We start from the raw sequence: 23543 nt of genomic DNA, 5'->3' as shown, positions 1-23543 counted from the left end.
CTTGGGAGCATGGTGACTTCAGAAGGATCCTTTATTCTGGCTCCCTGAGTTACCAGCACATGCAGTAAATGCCTCTTCCATAACTTACATGGTGCCTCGTGAGCAGGTCTTCGTCCATTCAGAGTCCAGAGTGGCTTAATTTAGGATCACAGGTATAAGTGATCTTTTTTTCTTGAATGGTGGTGGGAATGAATCCAGGGCACTATGGATACTAGCCCAGCATTGCAATGCTGTGCCATGTTCTCTGTCCTATAGGTTGAAGTTTTAAATCCAGGCAGAAATATGTATTAACTGCAGGATTTATTCTGATGGTAGCTTTTCTTTTGCCATATGTTCTGTTTGTTTGTTTTTTGGTTAGTAGTTATTTACTTATTTATTTGTGACAGGTATCACTATGTAGCCCTGGCTGAACTGGAACTAACAGGCTGACTTTGCACAGTGATCCGCCTACTTCTCCCTCTGCATTGCTGGAAGCAAAGGCATCCCCCGCCAGCATGTGCTGTTTCTTAGGCTTGCCATGAGCACAGCCACTGTTTCCAGAATGTCAGATGCAGGCTAACAGCTACATGGTGTGAGAGGAAGATGGAGATTTTACTTAGATTTGCCCTGGGTACTGACTAGTTTTCTGTCTACTTGACACAAGCTAGAGTCATCAGAGAGGAGGGAGCCCCAGTTGAGAAAATGCCACCATAATTGAGAAAGTGACTCCATAAGATTGGACTGCAGGTAAACCTGGAGGGCATTTTCTTAGTGATTGATGGGGGATGACCCAGCGCATTATGGGTGGTGCCATCCTGGAGCTGGTGGGTCTTGGGGTTTATGAGAAAGCAAGCTGTCAGTAAACAGCACCCCTTCATGGTCTCTGCTTCAGCTCCTGGCTCCAGGTCCCTGCCCTCACTGCTTTTGCTGATGAACTGTAGTATGGAACTGTGAACGAAATAAACCCTTTCCTCCCCAATTGTGTTTGGTCATGGTGTTTCATCACAGTGAGAGTAACCCTAACCAAGCCTGTGTCAGGAAGGGAGGCAACACCCCTCTCTCCTTGTCATCGCTGTCCTCCGACTTTCTTGCCATCACTCTGCTCTGAGAATGCCAGCTACATGTTCACACCATGATTTAATTGCACTGCGGCTCTTAAAACTTTCATCTGTATAAACCCTGTGCGCTGTGTAGACCTGTAATTCCAGCCCTCAGGTGGTACAGGCAGGAGGGTCAGAAGTTCAAGACTCCTTAGCTACATAAGGAATTCTAGGGCAGCCTAGGCTGGAGAATCTTAAAAACTTTGTTTCTATGTATGGTAATTTTTCTTCCTGTTCTTTGAAGAAAAAAAAAACGGTTCTTATATAATATATCATCTAGACCAGGGAAGCTGCTTTTAGTGTTAAAGTTTGGGGGTGCAAAGTAGCATTAAGGCTTGAAGTTTGTAAGAATTTGGAAAGTGAACCAAATAGAAAATTGACAAAACAAAACAAGGACCAAGAAATGAGCAGGTAATGGCAGAGGTTAAAATAGGAACCAAACAGAACCCTGAAAGGTTAACTAAGTCTGGCACCTGCCTAGTCAAAAAGACAAATGGCAAACTCCCATCATTCCTAAGAAGAGAAGACAGGAATCCATAGTAGGGGCCCAGCATGGTGACTACGTGATTGAGCCCTGAGAGCAGCACTGTGGGAGAATAGCAGTGCTGTTGCTACCAGGCGCAGAGAGCCATCCATGGTTTAGAACACAGTGGCTGGTTCTGCCTCAGACTGGAAGCCCAAGGACCTTAACAAACATTCCGTTTGCACTAGAAATAGCAGTGCAAACAATGCCTCCCTCCTGCTGTACACACACACACACACACACACACACACACACACACACGCCTAGCTGCCTTGATGAATTCTGCAGGGAGAAAAGTACAACTTCAGGCCCCTCGTGAGATAGGTAAGGAGCCCTGCGTGGATTAGGAATAAGTACTGTTTCTTATTTCCCACAGAGTTCTTCAAAACAGAGTGAGAAAGATGTGGGGGCAGGTGGATCCTGAGTTTCAGGTCATTCTAAGCTCCATAGCAAGATCCTTTCTCAGAAAACAAACAAACAAAAAGAATTAGGCAATAGTAATGGGAAGAGAAAGGGAACGGGGGGGGGGGGGTGCTCGTGGGTGGGTGGGTGGGAGAACTTGCGGGAAAGCTGCATACACAACCCCAGCCAACACACTTGAAAACATAGGGCTGATTCATTTGTAAAATACCAGTGACCAAAACTGATCCAAGAACAAAGGTACAGACCAGTTTCCATAGAAGAGAAGCCGGGGCAGCAGAGAATTGCCGTGGAGAACGGCAGGCAGGCTACATAGATATTTTTAAAGCTATTTTAGCTAACTTTAAAGAACATGGGGTTTGGGTGTTGCTTATCCTACTTGGAGACATAGCGAAGCCCAGAGAGACTCTCAGTTAACCTGGTATCGTGGTACTCCCAGCATGGATGGAAGAGGGGCTCTTAAGTCCCACCCCTAGCTGAGGAGCTCTTGGCAATTGGTGGCTGCTGGGTGTGGGGTAGGGAAGGTCAGTTTTCTTCAAGGGTGCAGTCTTGGACAGGTTACCCATTCTTCAATAGATGGTTCTGTATCCGTGCACACATAGAGAGCACTAGATGGAGTTGAAGGGCTTTAAAAAAGAAGCACATGAACTTGGAAGAATGGTGGAGAGGATAGGAAGCAGGGATGGGAAGAGGCAGTGGATTGTATAAATTGTATTATGCGCATGTTTGAAATTGGCACACAATAAGATGCTGATGGACTTAGAAGTTTTGCTTTGTTTTTAAATGAGGCACCACAGTGGGAGTGGAACCTGGGTCCTCTGCAAGAGCAGTTTAGTGCTCTTAACCATCCATAGCCCCATTGCTACAATTGAGGGCTGTAAACTATTATTATCTATGCAAGAAGTTTACAATAACTTATGAACCAGTAGATTTGTGAGTCTATTAAAAGGCTAATACCCTGTGGTCAATCCCTTCCTACAGTGAAGCTGTGGTGGTTAAAAACTGGGAACTCCGCTCAGTGACACCCTTTGTATATCAAAGGAGATACGTGCTTGCCACGAAGGTAGAGAGACTGGAAAACTGGCTGATGAAGTTTAGTAGATATTTCTAATACAGTAAATCTGAAAAAGCAGAATAGGAAGGAAAAATTAACAAAAGGTGCACTAGCGCGCGCGCGCGCGCGTGTGTGTGTGTGTGTGTATTTCACAACGAAAGTCAAAACTCTCAAACTGTTCAGTTAAAATTAGAAATCAGCCAGGGTGTCCCCCTTTTCAGTTATTTAATGTTCTATTTAAAGCTCACTTGAAACGTTTGTGTGCCTGGGATTCCAAGAGCCTTGAGGGAAAAAAGTTTCTAGACCAGTAAGAAAGATTATCAAAGGAGCTAGATTTAAAAAACAAACATTTGAAAAAAAAAAAGTCTGTCCTTTCAAAGAGAAATGTGTGGAAATGCAAGGTCACTGTTTGTCTTAGTTAAGTTTCTGTGGCTGTTACAAAGCATCCTGATCAGAAACAACTATCACTAGTCCCATCACTGAGGGAACCTGGAGGCAGGAACCCAAGCATAAGCCGTAGAAGAACAAGGCTAACTAGGTTGCTTAACCTGTTTTCTCGGACCATCCAGGACCACCTGCCCAGGTGTGGCACCACCTGCCCAGGTGTGGCACCACCCCCGTGATCTGAGCCATCCCACAGCAATCATGAATCAAGAAAACATACTTCAGACTTGCCTACAGGCAAATCTTAAGGAGGCGTTTTCTCAATGGAGGTCTCCCCCTTCCCAGATGACCCTAGCTTGTGTCAAGTTGATGAAAAAGACTATAACAGGCTCAGTTGACCTCTTGTCTGCTTGGCACACAAGTATATCACAATTAAGATTCCTTTCTTGTTTGTCCCCAAGATCTCATGTTAACCACAATATAAGACATAAGTGTGGCTTTTAAAGTCCCACAGTCTTCAAAAGATTCAAATACTTAAAAAGGTCATGCTCCATAAAATATCCAAAGATTCTTTCTCTAAAAATCCAAAGTCTCTCAGCTGTAGGCTCCTACAAACTAAACTCAGTGACATACTTTTTATTCCAAGAAGGAAGAACCAGGGCACAGTCACAGTTTTGATCAAGCAAAGCCGACATCCAGCAGTATAAATTCAATCATGTAGCTCAGTGTCCTCCATCGGGGATGCACTCACAATCTTCTGGGCTGGTCTTGAGCTCTGCCATTCACGGTCTATTCTGCCTCCTAGGCCAGCTCCACTTCACAGCTGTTGCTGTCCTCGGTGGTCTTCCCACAGTTCAGTCATTTCCCAAATTCTGGAGTCTCTGTTGCAACTGGGCTGCACCTTCACCAAATCCTCTCCTGGGCTATCTTCGGGTACTCCGACCATGTCCCATAGTTCCAAGCCCCATCTTCCATGTGTGACCCCTTCATTTCTGCTGCACCTGAGGGTGCACCCACACCAGTGGTCTCTCCTGGTCTCTCACAGTGCCAGCCCTCAACTGGTCTCCATGGCCCCTTCATGCCTCCCAAACTAGTACCATCTAAGAAACTCTTACATATTACCAACTGCTTCGGCCGACACAGGATATGACCCTGGGACCCGCTAGACCATGGCTTCTGGCTGCTAAGCCTGAGAAACCACTGATCAGAAGATTTCGCCTCAATGATGCTGACCTCTTTGTAATCCCCACTAATTTCTCAGTCTTGGTTACCGGGTTTGATTGTCCCAGGAAAGCAAAGGTTTCACCTTAGTGGTTCTGTTGCCTTTTAAAACAGAGCTGGTTCTTGAGCCCCACTGACCAGAACCAAAGATTTTTTTTTAAAAAAAAAAAACCTAGAACATTTATTTTATGACCGAGTGAGATCCTTAAGATGAACTAGATGCTACAACAGCTGCCCTTTTGGATTTAGGTGTTGTGCCTTCTCAGAATCCATGTCTGAATCTCTGACAGACAATTTTTAGGTGCCTCATCTCCCAGTCCCGACAGTGTTTTGCCTCTTAGCCTTGGCCCTCCAGTTATACTGTCTCTTAAGCTTGGCATCCTAGCCACATTTGCCACAGGTGGACTTCTGAAGGTGGTAGACCTTAGAGCCACAGCGGCGGCACAATGTGTGCGTCTTATTGTGGTGCTTTCCAAAGGATGACATTCCTTTCGTCATCTTTCTTCTGCCACCGAGGCCAAAGACTGGAAGAGGAACCACAGATTCTTAATTCAAAATATCACATGGTCCCAATAGAGTTTTGAAGGGACTCTCAAAACTTCCTTTTGAAGCTTCCCAAGCTCATCTGCACTATTTTGGCATCCTTTATCTTTCAAGCTCCCACAGAACACCCTGTTGAGTTCTGAGCACTTGATCTTTTCGTCTAAAGTTCTAAATGCCTCCACAGTCCTCCCCCACACGGCCACATCTTCAACAGCTGTACGTGCGCTCCTGGTACAGTTCCTGCCTTCCTTTTCTTTCTGTTGATACAATACACAACATGGCAAAGCAACCTGGGGGGCAGAGAGTTTATTTCAATTTATGCTTATAGTCCATTATGAAACACGGTCAAGCCAGGAGCTCAAGGAAGAACCTGGGGCCAAGAACTAAAGCAGAAACCGTGGAGAAACACAGCTTACTGGCTTGTTCGGCCTGCTTTCTTAATACTATCCAGGAACACTTTCCCAGGGGTGGCACCACCCCAGTGACCTGGGCCCTCCTGCATCAATCATTAACCAAGGAAATGCCCCCCCCCCACTTGCCTAGAAGCAGTGTGATAAGACATTTTCTAAATTGAGGGTCTGTTTTCTCAGATGACCTTAGTTTGTGTCAACTTGACAAAAAAGCTAACCAGCACACTATTCCTACATCAATCTTAGGGAAAAGCATGAAATAAAATACGAAGGAATGAAAATATGAAATGCATAAATGTATTTAATACAAATTGATAAGCACATTTATTGCAATTCTAATTAGAATTCCAGAGGTGTTTTTTAATTGAATAAAATAATCTTGATGTTCATATAAAAGGATAAATGCATAATTCTGGGGAAATTATGAACGTGAGGGGAGAGAAGCAAAGTGAGCATCTGGCTCACAGATGTTCATAGTACGCCGAGAAAATTTTTCATGGTCCAAGCCACGTGGTATCGATTCAGGGGTCCACATAATGCATGGCTCCCTCACTGGGTAAAGAATAATTCATGTACTCAGTTGCATGGTGTTGAGAAAAACGTGTTATCTGATGGACAGAACAGGCACAGCCATCTCTTCATCTGGGGTTGGGAGGCAGGAGTGACACAGGGATGGTCTTCAGTTTTCTTCTCAGAAACAAGCCCCAGAATCTTCTAACTCCTAAAAGCATCAGACAGTTCAGTTTTTAAGAAGTGAATATAAGAAACTGATGGTAAAATCTTGGCAGAAGGGAGGAGTTGAACGAATTTTTTTTTTTTTTTTTTTTTTGCTTTTTCGAGACAAGGTTTCTCTGTGGCTTTGGAGCCTGTCCTGGAACTAGCTCTGTAGACCAGGCTGGTCTCGAACTCACAAAGATCCACCTGCCTCTGCCTCCCGAGTGCTGGGATTAAAGGCGTGCGCCACCATCGCCTGGCTGAGTTGAAGAAATTTTAATGTGGACAAGCTATAAACAATGGAGGCATATTTTAGTGGTAAAAGATCATGGCTTAAATAGAGACAGACTAGCTATTCCAGACAGTGGGCTACTGTCGCTAGCATACCAGTGCCTTAGAAATTGATAGGAATGACACAATTAAGGAAAAGTCAATAAGGACTATATTAATAAACAGGAGTGGAGTTAATAAGGCATATATTTATAAACAGGAGCGGAGTGGGGTGGGCTGCACCTGTAATCCCAGGCTGGAAGATTACATGTTGGTGAGTAACAAGACTGTCTCCAAATAAAACAAATCATGTAAACCACAGAAAATAAACTCAGACAAGCAGCAAGCCTATTAAAAATAAAAACAAAACAAAACAAAACAAAACACAGTCAGTTCCTCTTGCTAGGAAGTGCAGAATAAAATGAGACGTAACTGAAAACCCATCTGACTGGAGACAGTAGAGGACAGTACTAGGTGTCAGGATGTCATAGTGTCGTGATACTAATTGTGCTAGTCACAGCAACAAAAGCCTAGCAGCTGTTTGTATTATCTTCACATTTGTTTGTTTATGGAGGGGGGCCGTGTATGTGTGCGCGTGCATGCGTGTGCCTGCGTGGGCGTGTATGTGTGGGTCAGAGGTCAGCTTCTGAGATTCGTTTCTCATCTTTCACCATGGAATTAGGTATCATACTCTGGTTGACAGTCTTTGTGGAAAGACCTTTTACCTGCAGAACTGTCTTACTGGTCCCAGCCAATAGTTTTAGTGGAAGAAAAACTTGGTTTGTGATTTCAGAGGCTTCAGTCTATGGATAGCTGGCACTATCACCTGGGGCCTAGAGTGAGTCTGAATCCCATGGAGGAAGGAGGAGGCTGTGCACCTCATGGCGGAAGGAAGAAGAGTGATGCTGGAGCCAGTTTCTTACTTCCTCTCTTTTGTCCTCCACGGCCCAGGCCACGGTGCCCCCACATTCAGGACAGACCCTCACCTTGGTCAACACTCTAAAACCTCCTTCACAGATGGAATGAGAGCTCTGCTTGTGTAACCTCCAAGGTGCCTCCCAGCGCAGTGGAGTTAGGACCAAGGCTAACCCTCACGCCGTGATAAACATGTGGCTCACCCTTGGCTCTGTTGCAGAACAGACTGCAGTCTGTATTACAATAAAAGTCATTAACCTCTCACCTGCTTTCATCCAGATCTCTTTTAGAAATGAAAACGCACAGCGCTATATATAAATAGACCTATTTTGCCATTTTAGCAGCACAAAATACCGACGTTATGAACGGCCATCAGTGGAGAGTGGCTGGTTTATGGAACATTTGCTCTCTTTAATATCATACAGTCATCACCGGGAAGAATCAGAGCTGGGACTGATTGGCTTTCATCTCCTGAGACTTCAGAGTGTGAGCAGGGGGAGGGGGTGAGCTGGAAATGTTTCTGGTCTGAGCAAAGGTCGATGTGGGTGACAAGGAACAAGCCAGCGTGGGTTGCTAGACCTCACCTCCCTGCCAGATTACCAGCTGAGCTGCTCCCCATCTGTTACAAGTCAACCACATCCCATGCTTTCCCTGTGGAGGAAGCTGCAGAGCGCTGTGGTTTGAGGTTAGAAATCCTGACTCATTTCTCTTAAACCATGGACTCTTTTTTTTTTTTCTAGTGCGCTCTTGAGTTGATATCCTGATATCCTCCTGGATTTTCTGAGCGTTTTATTTAAATTTCTCTCTCTCTCTCTCTTTTTTTTTCTCCTGAGACTCAGTCTGTGTACCACTTTTCAGCACATGACATGGCTTGGGTGTTTTTCAAAACCCATTAGTGGAGCTAGGACATCTTCCCACCTGTGCCCTATCTTGAAAATATCCATGGTGTTTATTGATACATCTGTGGTTTCTGTAAAAACAATTATTAGACTTGAATACTAGATCAGAGGGACTTTGAACATTCCCAGTGTCTGGCTAGGCAGACAGTTCATTTGGTAAAGTGCTTGCAACCGTAGTTTGTATCAGCCCCTACCCTCAACCCACGTAAAAACCAAAAGCTGTTTTTGTGTTGACAGTGGCACTTGGAATTCTGGTGCTCATGTGAAGGCAACAGGAGGATCCCTAGGACCCACTGACTAGCTAGCCCAGGCCAGCAAGAGACCCTGTGCCAAACAAAACAAAACAACAACAACAATAAAACCCTAGGTACACGACATCTGAGGAACAATGGCCACGGGGGCACATGTATGTATCATCCCCTCCCCACCCCAGTTAAAAGAGCAAGCTTAAGGAATAGGCTATTGGTGCTCACGGGTTCCTGCATTTTCATCCGTTTTGCTAGAGAAAGCATGGTGATGGTCCAGGCTATGGAGAGCTTGTTTTGGAGACCCTTCATACAGCACAGACCAGGAAGCAGAAAAGGCAGGATGGAGCGAGAGGAGGGTCTAACTAATTTTCACAGCCTGGCCTGGTGATATGCTCCCAAAGCAGCCAGACTCCACAGACTCCCACACAGCACCGCCATCTGGGGAGCGTCCATTCAGACATGAACCTGGGGAGACATTTCAGAGTAGACCCTGAGAAGTTGCCCACTAATTCCCAGTGGTTCCAGCTGGTTGCATCGGGTTCCAGCTGGTGTTGAGCGCAGCATCTCTTTTGAGCTTGCCCATCACCCTGGTTATCAATCCCTTTACTTTGCCAGCAGGAAAGGAGAACCCATCACCTTTCTCTCTTTAATTAGTACTCTTATTTCCTCTTTTATAAAGGACTCACTGGTAGCCCTTTGTCCATTTTTCTCTGGATTATTAATTTTTCATCAATTTAAGTTTTTTGTAAAAAGAAAACAAGTGGATTTGACCACTTCTTTATGAAGTCAGTGATTACACTTGATATATATATACATATACATATATATACATATGTATATATATACATATGTATATATATATATATATATCTCATTATGTAGACACTTTTAAAATTCCAATATCCCTTCTGAGGTGACTTGGAAGGTTAACTATTATTTATAGCATTACTTGTTCTTGTTAAAGAGAAGAAGGGGTTTTCCCCTCTTGTTGGAAAAATTAGCCACAGAGAAACCCTGTCTCGAAAAACCAAAAAAGAAAAAGAAAAATTACACAAGTTTTTAAATCTGAAAACAAACGAAGGAACAATCAACCATAGCATCACTGCCTACCGGGACAGCTTATTTCTGTTTATCTTTTGGAAGGGGGTGTGGGTTTTTCTGTGATTGCCCTCACCACATTGTCACTCAGTCCAACGTATGATATGTATGACATTCTGTTTTCTGAGTGTTCAGGATCTTATTTTGTTATGTCTGCTGGAAGTTTCTAGTTTTTTTTACAGCCATGGAAAGAGATGTGAATATCTTTGTGGAAACTCAAAATGTTTTAAGCTAAATTTTGTTTTTGTGTTTCTTCCTTGGAAATGGGAATCCTAAGTAAACAAATCTGGAGACTTAAATGCTTTGCTCCATATTTTATCCATTTCCTATTTATGTTCCGGTCCGCAGAAAGAGTCACTGAGCTCACTTCAAAAATGAGAGACTTACTAGACACCTTGTGGTTTAGATGATAACAAGGCCAGTGGGACTGGGGAGAGAGTGGTGGAAATGAGGTTTGGGGAGTGGGCAGAAGCAGAGCTCCTCAGGGTGGCATGGACTATTGTAAGGAATTTGCACTTTTATGGTTGAGGTTGTAGGAAGTGAGCCTCCTTATTGCCAGAGATGGGAGTGGTTTGCTGTGCTAGGCCAATTAGGAGGCTGATGTATGATATCAGGGGTGAGGGGACATGGGGTGTATATGTCTTCAACACCAGAGTGGTGGCATCAGGTGTGGAAAGGAGGAGGTAGTTGGGGGCTCACTGGGACGTTGGGTTCCTTTCAGCTGAAGGGCTAGGTGTGTGAGAGAAAGACAAGAACAGTGTGTGGCTGATAGCCCCAGAGGAGGATGAGCAGCGGGGAGGTGGAACCTAAGCCCTGAAGTAATAAGGGCGGCGGTGGGGCTGCGTCCCCAACACCCCGGCCGCCTGCCCGGCTAGCTTATGCCCCGAAATAATTACACGGACACTGTATTCTTTTAAACACTGCTTGACCCATTTCTATCTAGCCCTTACTGGCTAATTCTGATATCCCGATTAACCCATTTCTAATAAACTGTAGCACCGGTCTTACCGGGAAGATTCTAGCCTATGTCCATCCTGGGTCGGAGCTTCATAGCGTGTGTCTGCCCAGGAGCCAGGAGCATGGCGTCTCTCTCAGGCGTCTGCTCCCATGAGGAGAGCTGTCGAGACTCTGAGCTCACTTCCTCGTCCTCCCAGTATCCTGTTCTGTTTTCTCCTCCCACCTATCTTCTAACCAATAAAATGGGCCAAGGCAGTTCCTTTATTAGCTAATGACCAATGACCTTCCTCCATCAAAGCCCCATTGAAGTCTCCTATGTCTGTTAGACATTCAAGTGAAAATAAACCCGGAGCCGGTCCCGTGCTGAGTGGACATCATGGAGGCCAGTGTGTTTGGATTTATATCTGGATAATTGCCCTGAAAACTCCAGATCAGTAATTCAATCATTCCACAAGCTAAGGGCTGTCTGTAAGCTGCCACACCACAGAGGCTTGGAGGGTGGGGTGGGGGTGCAGAGGTGGGAACTATGTGCTTTGGGCAGAGATCTGGGCATATTGAATGGTATTTGAACAACTCAGGGACCCTTTCCTCCTCTGGGTGAAACCATGTCCTTTTTTGATACTGTGATAAGCACGTCAGGACACAATCCCAGGAACCTATAAAGGACCTTAGCCACACACACATCCTCATTTCTGGTGAGACATTGGAATTAAAAGCTGAACCAAGACAGGAGAGTCTGAAGAACTTGTGAAGGAATTCGGGAGCCAGTGATACAGACCGCCAGGCTCTGCCTGTGTTACATAAGGGGTTTGCCTGCACGCTGTCATCCTTGTTTGGTTCGGTTTCCTCATCCTCCCCCACCAAGTATTCCAGCTTCCCTTCTACTGTAGCTGATTTTGAGCAAGACAGGGAGAAACTAGGGCTTTTACATCAAGCATCTGGGTTCTCTGCATTTGGTTACTTATCCCTAAAGAAGTGACAGCACCCAGTCACGTCACCAGTTTTTAAATAGCTTTTATCAATTAATCATAGCAGATAAGATGTAACGATAAAGTACAAGCCGTTTATCTATAAATCCAAGCAGCCTGGGAGATAAAATTGCTCACCGCCTCGTCTTTCTGTCCAGCCCCTTTGGCTATGTTTGTAATGAGATATGTGGTAAACATTCCACGATGGCTTATATTTTTTAATAATTCTTAGAGGCTGCATATTATAGATAAATCAAGGTGGCACTTTCGGGAGTTAAAAAAAAATCCCTGAAGATTTTGCTAGTTGGCAGATCCTTTTACGATTAAAAGCAAATAAAAACTCAAAACCTGAACTATCTTTTGGAATACTAAGAAACTCAAATTTTATGTTCTTAAGATCTTGTTTAGACTGAAGTCACGCTTAACTATCCATATTCCTTTTGGCTATATCACCTAAACTTCAGTTATCCTTTCCCGTGGCTCAAGAGACAGATGCCGAGACAGATGGCTCAGTGTTTAAGAAAACTTGCTGCTCCTGCTGAGGACCTGGGTTCAGTTCCCAGCCGCCACATGAGATGACCTAGTACTGACTGCACCTCCAGTTCTAGGGTGTCTAGTCTCCTCTTCTGGCCCCCATGGACACCTGCATGTACCTGGCACATAACATGTGTGCACACACACGTGCATGCACACACATATACAAAACAATAAGTCATAAATATGCATCTTCTATTTCATTGGAACATACTGATCTAATGTCACCCATTTTTTAAGACCTAGATGTGTAAGGTAGATGTGTAAGATCTGTGTGTGTGTGTGTGTGTGTGTGTGTGTGTGTAATAGTTTGCTTCTTCACATAGATAATAGGCACTGGGCTGAGGTCATTTCATGAAATATGTAAGCGTCTGCCCTGTAAGCATGAGGCCCTCTTTTTCATCCTTCAGAACCCACATTTAAAATGATTTAATTTAATAATATTTATAAGACCCAGGTTATAGAATACCCAGTTGTCTAAGAATAATAAACAATGTCAATCCAGTTGTTTGGTAATAACATCAGAATTGCCCAGGAATCAACCATAGCTGTACGTTTAAACTCAGATAATATAGAATTATGGAAACGTCATAATTTTTGTATGTGAGTTACTGAGGTTTGATCCCAGGGCCAAGTGCATGTTGGGCACGTCCTCTGCCTCCTTCTTGTCCCTCCCCCTCCATCTTTGGCTAGTATTGAGTTCCCTCTGCATCTCAGGCAGGGCTTTTATTTATGATCCTACTGCTTCAGCCTGCACAGTGGCTGGGAAGAGCTCCCTGTGTTTTACTGTTACACCACCAGACAGCCTGGAAATGTCTCTAAGAGTTAAGCCAGAATGAAGGCTCTGGCCGGTCCTTCCCTGGTCGTTCTCCCGGGTCCTTGCTGTGGTCTCTCCTTGATCAGGGAGGGCGCTGGGCCATGCCAAGAAGAACTGCTTGCTTTGCTCCAGGTGCTGACTGTATGCTGCCCGTGTTGTGAAACTGAGGCATCATCAGCCTGAAGACACCAACTCCTTCCTGTTTATCAAATCTGGAGCCCTTATTTTTCTCAGCCTGGCACGTGCTCTTGAGCTTCCGTTGGGGACATGCTAAAGCACGGCAGTACTGTCATTCCTTGTCCCATGGCAAAGATGCTGTTAAACATCCTACAGAGCACAAGATGCCGCTCACTCCCAAAGCAAACCAAGAATGGGGAAACAAAACATGGGAGATCAGGCAGCTAGGGTGGTTCTAGGTTACCCTAGTTAGTAGGAACATGGTTCTTTGATTCCACTATTGTGGTTGGGCCCTCATATCATCCTGTAGTCAAAAAGAAGTAGATTTCTGGCCACTGCTAATTAAAAACTAAATAAATCATATACATATATGTGCGTGTTAAATGTTATATATATATATATATATATATATATATATATATATATATATATGAAAATCTTTGAACATTTCTTAATTTAGTGCTGAGATTGTTAATGACTGGTTAGTTGCATTGCAGGTCAGGCTCAGCACAAGCTGGTTTCAGTGGACTCCACAGAAGGACTCAATTGACCTGCGGACCCTTGTTTGATATGTTTGACTGAAATGGAGGGGAAAAGTCTTACCCTTTTCTAGAATGAAGTTCTTCCACCAAGCTTTCCAAACATCCTTGCTGGGCAAGAAGAGATGGATCATCCTGGAGCGAAGTGCGTGGGTGTGAATCACAAGTCCACGTGGGTGGCATTTTTATATTAATCCTTGGCACACGTCATCCCTTACCTGGCATATTCATTCGCTAGGTTTGTCATCACAGATGCCACATAGTTTTTTTCCCTCACAGTTCCGCAGGCCTAGAGGTCTTAAAGTCAAGGTGTTTGAAAGTAGGCTTGGTTACTTTTGTCTCTCCTTGGCTGGCAGTGGCCATCCTATCTTCCCTTGCCTATCTATATGGGTCCTACTTTACCTTTGATAAGGACACAGTCATATATATGGGTTTAGGACCCACCCTACCGACCTTATTTTAACTTTTTTTTTTACCTCTTTAAAGATCCCATCTGTGGGTAGTCATATTCTGAGGCACTGGGCTTAATTAAGACCTTAGCATATGCTTTCTGAGGACTACAGTCCAGCCCATCACAAGTAGCGTTAAATTGGAAGTATGGGTGCTCTATCGTTTGTGTGTGCAGGCACATGTGTTCAGGCGTGTACACAGTTGTGCGGAGGCCAGAGAACAACCTCCAGTATTGTTCTTCCTGTACTATCTACCTTGTTTTTGTTTTGTTTTGAGACAGGGTCTCTCACTGAGCTGGAGACCTCCACATGGACTAGTTTGGCTAGTCAGTGAGCCCCAGTAATCTGTCTGTTTCCACCTCTACAGTGATTACACATACATGCTACATGCCCAGATTTTTTTTAAACATGGCTTCTGAAGGATGGAGCCGAGTTATTTATGTGCAGGGGCACACTGTTACACGCCCACACGTGTGCGCACACGCGCCTTACACAGCTTGTTTAGGTGTGTTAACTTACAGGGATTTGCGATCTCCCTGTGGCTTCTGCTTCAGCCCCTGTCTCCCAGGCTCCTGCTTTGAGTTCCTGGCTTGCTTCCCTCAGTGTTGGACAATGATCAGGAAGTGTAAGGAAGAGAAACCCTTCACACACAAGTTGCTTCTGGCCATTCTTTAATCACAAGAGGCGGCAAGCCAGGGATAGGTGGGCAGGCTGCCCAAATGACAGGAGGTATATTACACTGTGAACAGGACTGAGCTCCTCAGCTTCCTTCACCTCTGGGCACCTGGGGTGAGATGAGGGTGGGGGGCTGAAAACTGGGATTGTGGGTTTGTAGACAAGGCTCATCTTCCCTGGAAGAGCCAATCTCGCCTACTGTTTCTTTTCAGTATGGTGACCATCGGATTGTTATTTCTGTGGCCACTTTAAGCTCTCTGAGAGACAGGGAGTTGGACTTTTCAGTCTAGTTGGTGTGGGGCCCAGCAAAGAGAACAGAACAAAAACTGAGTGAGCTGTGAATGAAAAGAGTGAAGGGTGGAAGGCTAATGCCCCGCCTGTCCAGAGAACCAGTGCTCTAAGCAAGCCAGACAGCACCAGGAAGCAGACAGTATGACCCCTGCTCACATCCTATGCTGGCGTCATCCATCCATAGAGGACTGTCATTTGGAGAAAAGACACTTTTGCAGGTAACTTTACTGTAGGGCATTGGGTGAGAGGATTCTAATTAATTGCAGAGCTGGGTGGAGTTACTCTATCCTTAGCTGGGGATGGGGCGGAGCTTGACTTAACTCTTGTTCCCACCAAGAAGCATTCTGGTCTAGCTGTCATTGAGGTGAATCATCAGCCTAAGCAGCAAGCTGCTGGCAGGCTTTCTCAGATGTGTTAAAACTTGCTGGTGTTCCCGGAGTGTCAGCAGAGGTTGTGTGTAGACACTGCTTTGAAAGCCAGGAAGGCAGAAGACCGGACAAGGAGCCCCAGGGTTGCCTAGGTAGACTTCCATCCACACCAGTCCAGCCCAGCACTTTCCAGAAGCACACATTCCTTGTTTGTCTTGATTCTTGAGCACAGTGACAGGTAAGAACAAAGACACCACTGTAAGTTCGTTATGTGGGAGTTTGGCATCCATAGGCATAGAGTTTGATTTTGTCGTAATACTGTTTTCATATCAGTGGCGTTACTCTAGCACATACCAAGAGTTTCCATTGTAAATGCTTTTGAGGGTTAGCGATAGCTGGCCTGTTTCTTCCTTATGTGTAAAGGTTTGGTAGACAAGCTTGAAAGGGGCTGTGGTCTGAACCCTGATCTCTTTTCGCTTTCTTCTCTGTCTTGATGGCTTAGAAAAATGTATAGTGTTCATCTCCCAAGGAACACAGGAAGGTTATTTTTGTTATCTTTTAAATCTAATGAAAATGGCCACCACTTAAATTCTGTGACTATTGTCCTCTGATAGAAATAAGTGCTTTGGGCAGAACATTCAACAACGTTCCTGTGGTGTGTTGAGTCCCTGTTTTTGTGATCTTTCACTGGCGGAGAGGGAGGTCCCGGCTGTCCTTGGCTGAAATACCATGGGTCGGCACTTAGAGAAGGCTCGTGGTTTATATTCAAATCGTTAGATGGCGGTCCTTACTTCCTGTCAGGACTTGGCTTACGTAACTTATACTAACTGAATTTATAAATTTCGTTTCTTGAGAGGATCAGAATGAAAGTCCAGAACACATTCCACGGAAATAATTCTTTTGTGTTTTGCTGTTGTTTCTCATGTATGTTACTCATGCATGCAGATACTCGGTGTGATTAACATGTGATATTTGTTTCTTGACCGTCTCATCTGATGATTCATAAACTGTTAGTTTAGCAGTGTATCCCTAAGCCGGGAATCAATGACTGTGTGCCACGCCTTCTATTAATGGTCCTGGTTACTTTCCATGGGTATTCTGATAGTGTTGTGAAGATAGCCAGGCTCTAAAAGGAATGGAAATGGCTCAAAAATGTGACGTATCAAAAGCTACAGTCAGATCTGAGTTGATTGTCATCTCTTTATTTCCCATTGAAAAGTGCATCGTCAACGTGCATTTGAATTAGATTTGATTCTGGCAGAGGGGAGCAACTAGCCGAACTATATCAAAGGAAGAAGAGGGAATTTAAAAGACAGGGTTAGCTTCTTCTCTCCCATGCGAAACCGAATACTGTGCCAGCGACATCAGGAACCGAGGGGAAAAAAGGCCTTTTATTTAATCAGGCAAGAGAAAAGGAAGCAGGAGCTGGTGGTACCTTGGCTTTCTTAAGCGTGTTCACCGCCCTTGTTTTCATGAAAATTGGCTTTTCTACTCAAAAAGACTTCGTGGAATCAAGGATTGCAGCTGAATGTGGCAAGGGTTCCACGAGGACTGTAAAAAACGCAGCCCAGAGGAACTCTGTGCTGGCCTGAGATGCCGCCATTCCTGGCTCGCAGAAGGTACCTTTCTTGGTGATGCGGTGTTGTTCGGGGATGGAGGATCTGTTGATGGTCTACATTTCATTCCAGGTGTCCTATTTAAATTTTTATGAGTCTACACCTGCGAGAGCTCTTTCAGAGATAGCTACTTACAGAGCCTTTTCTGAGCCAGGTAGAAATGGAGTTGGCTCCTCACCGATGCTGTAAGCTTTGTAATTGTGCAGAGGGCTTACCTAGAGGTGGGCCAGCTAGGATCCCTGGTCTCTGAGGTCATTCACTTTAGAGCCACAGCAGCGGCGCGTGTTCTCAGCTGTTTGGATTATGTCCCCATTAGCTCAAAATTCTGCAGAGAGCTCCTTGGAGCGCTCTCGCCTCAGTAAATATTTGAGCTTTACTTGTACCTGGCCTGGTTTGATTCTGAGGGGGTACAGATGGACGGGCAGTGGGTAGGCAGGTCCCAGGAGCCATTCCATCATTTAGGCCAGTGGTTCTCAACCATTCTAATACTGCAACCCTTTAATTCAGTTCCTCATGTTAGTGTGACCTCCCCCCCCAGCCATATAAAATTATTTTGTTGCCACTTCATAACTGTAGTTTTATTGGTTATTAATCATAATACATGTATCTGATATTGCAGTATACCTGATATTAAACCCCTGAACGGGTCATGACCCAGAGGTTGAGAACCATTGTCTAGGTACAAATGGAGATTCCCACCAGTGGTCCTGGGATCCAGCCGCGCCTCCTCTCTTCAGTGTTCACCAGAGATGAATCCACCCAGCTAACCAGGGGATGTAATCAGGTGATACAAACTGCTTCCTCACGGCTGAGACACAGGCCAGCCGCTTTGTTCACCGTGGTTATTAGAAGGCTTAAGAGTCCACCTGCTGATTGACGTGCTCCCTGGAAACAAAGGATTGATTTTTCTTCTAGAAAACGTAAGAACATGTGGACATTTCTGGAAAAACCCATGACGCGGCATCACCCCTCAGGCAGCGAATAGTGGAATTTCAGACCAAGTGAAAATGCGGACTTGGCAGATTCAAGTGTAGTCGGTGGCTTCCGCAGAACGACCTAGCACAGCCTGCTTTCAGTGATGTTAACTGTCTTACTCACCGCTCTTACTCATGTGGCCCGCTGCAGGCAGAGAATCACATGTAGTTATAAACAGCCTCTTCTGACCCCGGTCGGTGACTGGAAACCCTTGTCACAGAATTGGAAGGCACGTGGTGATGAATTCCTGGGCAACAGCCTTTCAGAATCCCAGGGATGTGATCTTTGGGGTCTTTGCCAGTGTGAGTTTGAGAGCTCAGTTAGCGGGAGGTAAGCTTCCGACTCAGGGAAGTCTGGCTTTGTAAGGAATCAGGTGTGACCGTGTCTAGAATGCTACTCTATTCCATGGTCTCGCTTTGTTGTTGTTGAGGTTTTCAGTAGAATGAGATCTGAGGTAAATGAGTGAATGGTTTGTCTACAATAGGTTTGTTCTGTCTAGTATTGTATTTAAGTAACTAACTCATTGAGTAAATGGTTTAAGCACTTGTCTTGCTCGTTGCTTAAAAATTTCTCTTCTCGTTCTTTTAGCACTTCAGAATGAGTGCCAGCTGCCTCTTTAGCTTCTGAGGAATATATTTCTTATGCTTGTCAGCTTTTGTTAGACTGACATTTTCTTAGTTCTATTCTGATTTTTCCTTGGTTTGTTTTATAGTGAATGTATTCGCAGTTCTGTAGCATTGGGCAAAGTGAGGATGTTTCTCGAAGATTTGATTTATCACCCTAATCAGGGTAATGTGGTCGCCAGTTTTAATTAACTAGGCTGCTTCTTGATTCTTTGTTGGTGGGAAATCTTGCAGCGTAACTGGAGTCGTTCTGTTCCTAGAGAGCTCCGCTTCTACAAAAGAAAGAAACTCAGCTACTAAAAAGATGACAACAGCCGGTGGGGATGAGTGTGTGAGACACACCGAGAAAAGGACAGAAGTGGAGAAGGAGAGGACACAGGTCTAAGGCCGTGTCACCTCCTGTTTGGAAATGAGAGTTCCCAGAGATGATGCAAACGTTCCTTCTTAGGAATAGCGTCATGAAAACTTGATTCTGAGAGTGACATGAGCCTAGGAGATTTGATGCCAAAGCTCCATATAGCAGTCCCCAGTTATGGAGGGGGGGGGAAGCCTCACAATGAGATCGAGCAGAAAAGAGAGGGTGAGGCGGGGAGCAGCCCACCTCTCCTGCCTCTCCATAGCCTCTTGTGGTTGCCTAATCTTGGGTCCGCCCCGAGTGATAATTAAGTTGCTATTTTGTTGTGCTTATACACATCTATATTTAGCTTAGCTTATTTATTTTCGGGGAGGGAAGGAATGTGATCAGAGAATTAAGTAAAAAAGCATTCCCTGAGATCCTAATCGAGTATGAACTGGTTAGAATCTCGGTGGCCTCCTGGCTGGAAGGTGAAATGCACTCCTTTATCTGACCAGTATGTCCTGAGTCGTTTGGGGGCCCCTCCCAGTAAAGGTGCTGGAGAGGCCAAGAGCTCATTAGGGAGGGCCTGGGCCAGGGACTTGCCTGTCTGCCTGCAGGGAACCTTCAGCCTGCTGGACCTGATAAACCATAATCATCGAGTCCACAGATCATCCGCTTATGATAGGGTTAGGAACCATAAAGAAAAGCAGTCAGGGAAGGAAATGGCAATTGCCTGAGTGTTTGTGGTTTCTTCTGGTCCTCCTGTTGTCCAGTCTGGCTGGTTAGGATTAGAATGAAAGTTGTGGCTGGCACCAAGTTTGTGTTAAGAAGCCTGCTTTAACAAATTCCCGAAAGCATCCTTCCCAGAGAAGCTGTATAATATTGGGCCTTTGGAGGTCAATGGCCATTGGTCTTAGAGCAGAATGGGAAAATACTTACAGGGAACGCTTTCCCATCAAATTCCCTGTCAGCAGGGCTCCTCAGGACTCTTCTCTTTGATATGGGAAGCTAGAACCTCTCACGGCATCTGTGGGAAAGCCTCAGGGTGAAGTCAGTCACTCTCCCCACTTCAGCAGGAGCAGTAGGTGACGGAAATAAAGGATCAAAATTATGTCTGGTGCATTGGTGGTCAGGGTGAATGAAAGTGAATACATTGCTGCTCCTAGATTTGTTTGAGAAAAAGGGTTTTATTGTCAATGAAAGGGAGAGTTCAACCAAAAGCACGTGAAAAGATCCAGACTGAACAGGTCCATCAGAAGAGTAGACAGGGGATGAGATGAGAGAGGGGGCAAAATAAGGGACCAGGAGAGAAAGAGCACAGGACCAAGAAAACGTGGCTGAAATGGCAGGTTTATATAGGAAAGAGAAGCTGAGAGGAGGAAATTGAAGCCCCTGAGCTGGAGAGGTTTAGGGTAGGGGGGAGGGGTGGGAAGAGCAGAGAGGAGCCTTAAGTACCAAGTGAGCCTGGAGGCCAGTGTGTATGTTGGTTTGTTAAATAGGCACCACAGTTAGCCATTTGTCCTGAGTTTCACGGGGACCTGGCACAGGGGATTCTCTGTCTCTCAGTTTGGTCATTTGCAGAGTTGTATTAGATAAAGTGACCTCAGAGCCCCGTTTTTTTCCTCTTGGGATTAGGATCTCTTACAACAGCTTCTGAGTCTCCACCTGGTAAGTTGTTGCTTTGCACATGCAGGATAAATGCTAGGGAGAGAAGTGAGCGTGGGCTCACCTGTAGAGATACAGTTCTGTTCTCTCTAGAACTACATTCAGCACCGTTGGACATAAAGGACGTTTTCCTCAGTTCTTTCAGAGTCTGAGGCATGAGCAGCGTACAGTGACCACCGTCTAAATCTAAGCTGCATCAACAAGCCAGCAGCTCCTCAAAGCTTATAACAGCACCACAGGGCTAGAGTGGCAATAGAACCTGTCTCCCTAGCCCATTGATATCTTGTCACTATTAGTGAAATGGAGATGGTGACTTCTGGCTGTTTTGAGTGACAGAGCTGAAAGGAAACCTGGGCATCTCTTTCTCCATAGGGCATACCTGGGTTCCCCTTGCTGTGTCATACCGAGTCAAGGAAACCAAGCCAGCCACCACTGAAAGGGGAGGGAGGAAAGGCCTGTCTTCATCAGCTAGATGACTATTAGTACTGTTCATACACACTAGGCAGTCCCAGCAAGGTTCCCCTGTGGCCAGCATCCCCCTCCGCATGGGAGTCCTCTCTTCTCTGCTGCTTTCCCTGGGAAAGCGGCTTCTGTTCATGTCTTGTAACCCTGTGTAGATGGTTTATTCTGCATTCTAATTGCTCCTTCCTGCTAGGATGCAAACTCCACTGAGGTGTGGGGAGTTAGTTTCCTCTGTCTTCCTCCCCCGGGGGTTCTAGACAATTGACAAGTGGTAGGTACCCAGTGAGTAATAAATGAAGGGCTGGGAGGGGAAAGCTGTTCTCCCTGACAGGCCAGGAGGGGAGGCTGTGTGTGGCCTTCCTGTGAGTATCCACAGGACTTGATGATCCGGAGATGAGCTTGCTAGGGCCTGTGGTTTCTTCTGAGTTGTCAACACTAGACTAAAGGTGAGCTGTCTGTGGGTCACCTCGCTCCACCTTCAGGCAGGAGTGGAATGGGTTTGCCTGGGGGGCTCTCCGTGCTTAGACTTTCCCACGTGCTTTTCTAGGCATTACAGTTGGACCCTATCCTCTGTTCCAGGAAGAGGTCCGTCTGCCACCGGAATTCGGTGGAGCTTCTTGTAGCCATTCCCTGGCAAAGCCAGTGATTTGCTCACTGTGGGTTTCCTCCCTAATTACCAGTCTGGCTTACAGTGCTCAACATGCCGCAGTTACATGTTCTGCTGTGGTTTTATTTACCCTTGGTCCCTTATTGATTAGTCTCTAAGGGTGAATTATCTTTCACTTTCAGCCTCTGCTCCATGACTATTGAACTCTTTGTTTCAGACATGACATCAGAAAAACAACCAAGAAATCTCACACAAAATATAAGGTGTTTGTGTGGCTGGCTCTCCGGTTTACTCCCGGTTTAGAAACATTACATCCAGAATACCAATCTATAGGGCCCACGATACGAACAGGAGGTTATCTCTCCCTCCCTCCACACACACACCCTTATCCCTATTTCCCACAATGCCAAGTGTGCCTTAGGACCAGCGCTGCACCCTCTAAAGCAGTCCATTGTTATGGACTCACTGTATGACTGCAACACGACGCACACAAATGACCAGGACAGGGCCACATTGGCAGAGAGCTCCCAGAACAACGGAGGAAGAGTAAACGGTTGCTATACTGATCTGCACCTGCCAACGGAGGTGGGCATGGGGCTAGGGCATCTTCTCGGAAACAATGGAGTTTGTCTTCAAGGGCATATGCAGGCCAGGTAGGGTAGGGCATTTCTGGCACAGAATGAAGAATCGTGTGCCGAGAACTCTCAGGAAAGCTCCGTGGTTGAATTCATAGTGAAACACATGGAAGCTGATGTTGAAAGGCGGGCAGTGTCCCGCGCTGGGCAGACGGCACAGCAAGCGGTTCTAAAGCTGGGCAGACTGTATATGTCTCCGGTTTGGATTTTATGGTGTAGGTTACCAGGCAGTGAAGGGAATGAGCTCCACATGTTTAGCTTAGGAGACGTGCGTAATAATCAGCCTCATTAACAAGTTGTAGGGAAGGTTGGGGTTTGAGACTTGTCTTAGGACGGAAAACAAAAGGATATGTCTCCTTACTCCTTGTAGTTCATCCTGAAGGGCAGTCAGTGCTGGAATGGCCTGCAAAAGCTAATGCAGAGGTCATGGAGGACGCTTACTGGCTTGCTCCCTATGGCTAGCTCAGCCTGCTTTCTTATAGCACCCAGGAATACCTGCCCAGGGGTACCACTGCCCACAGTTGTCTGGGCTCTCCCATAGCAATCATTAATCAAAATAAAATGTCTACAGGCTTGCATGTGGGCCAATCTGGTGGGGGCAAGCATTTTCTTGATTGAGGTTCCCTCTTCCCAAATGATTCTGACTTGTACCAGGTTGACAGAAACTAGTCAGTACAAGACTTTTGTCCTTGAGATGTTTAATCAGTGAGGTGACTAGAAGGGCCCTTCTTTATGCCCTCGGCCTCAGCTGGAGCATTAGACTTCTCACTTGATGGTTAATAGTCGTGAAGGAGGAGATATGCTTTGGGGGTCAAGTGAGCCCAGCCAGGGAACACCTCAGAGTGAAAAGAGATGGAAGATGAAGTTGGGGGGACATTGACATAGAGCTTTAGGGTTCTTAAGTCATTCTTCCCCTCTCCCTTCTTTATTGAGAAAAGTCTGGTGTCTAGCCTAGGCTAGGTGACTTTGAACTTTTGACTCTCCTGCTTCTCCTTCCTCCTGTGTGCAGGGATTGCAGGCATGCACCCCCACGCCCTGTTTTATCGTCTTAGTTCCTGATAAGAGCCTAA

At 45.5% G+C, this 23543-nt stretch overlaps 1 protein-coding gene and 1 pseudogene across 4 annotated transcripts in view; one reads left to right on the top strand and one right to left on the bottom strand.

The window, feature by feature from the left end:
- The window catches only part of LOC121440679 (E3 ubiquitin-protein ligase NEDD4-like), a 323668-nt gene that overhangs the window by 144496 nt on the left and 155629 nt on the right, over nucleotides 1–23543 (top strand). The window lies entirely within an intron of this gene.
- Nucleotides 4887–5179, bottom strand: LOC121440680 (annotated as a pseudogene).

The sequence above is a fragment of the Microtus oregoni genome, unplaced genomic scaffold, assembly GCF_018167655.1.
Source record: "Microtus oregoni isolate MIOR12 unplaced genomic scaffold, Mior012 000069F_ref0000032, whole genome shotgun sequence".
Lineage (NCBI taxonomy): Eukaryota > Metazoa > Chordata > Mammalia > Rodentia > Cricetidae > Microtus > Microtus oregoni.
Note: the sequence above shows the minus strand (reverse complement) of the source record. Positions and strands in the feature narration are given on the sequence as shown.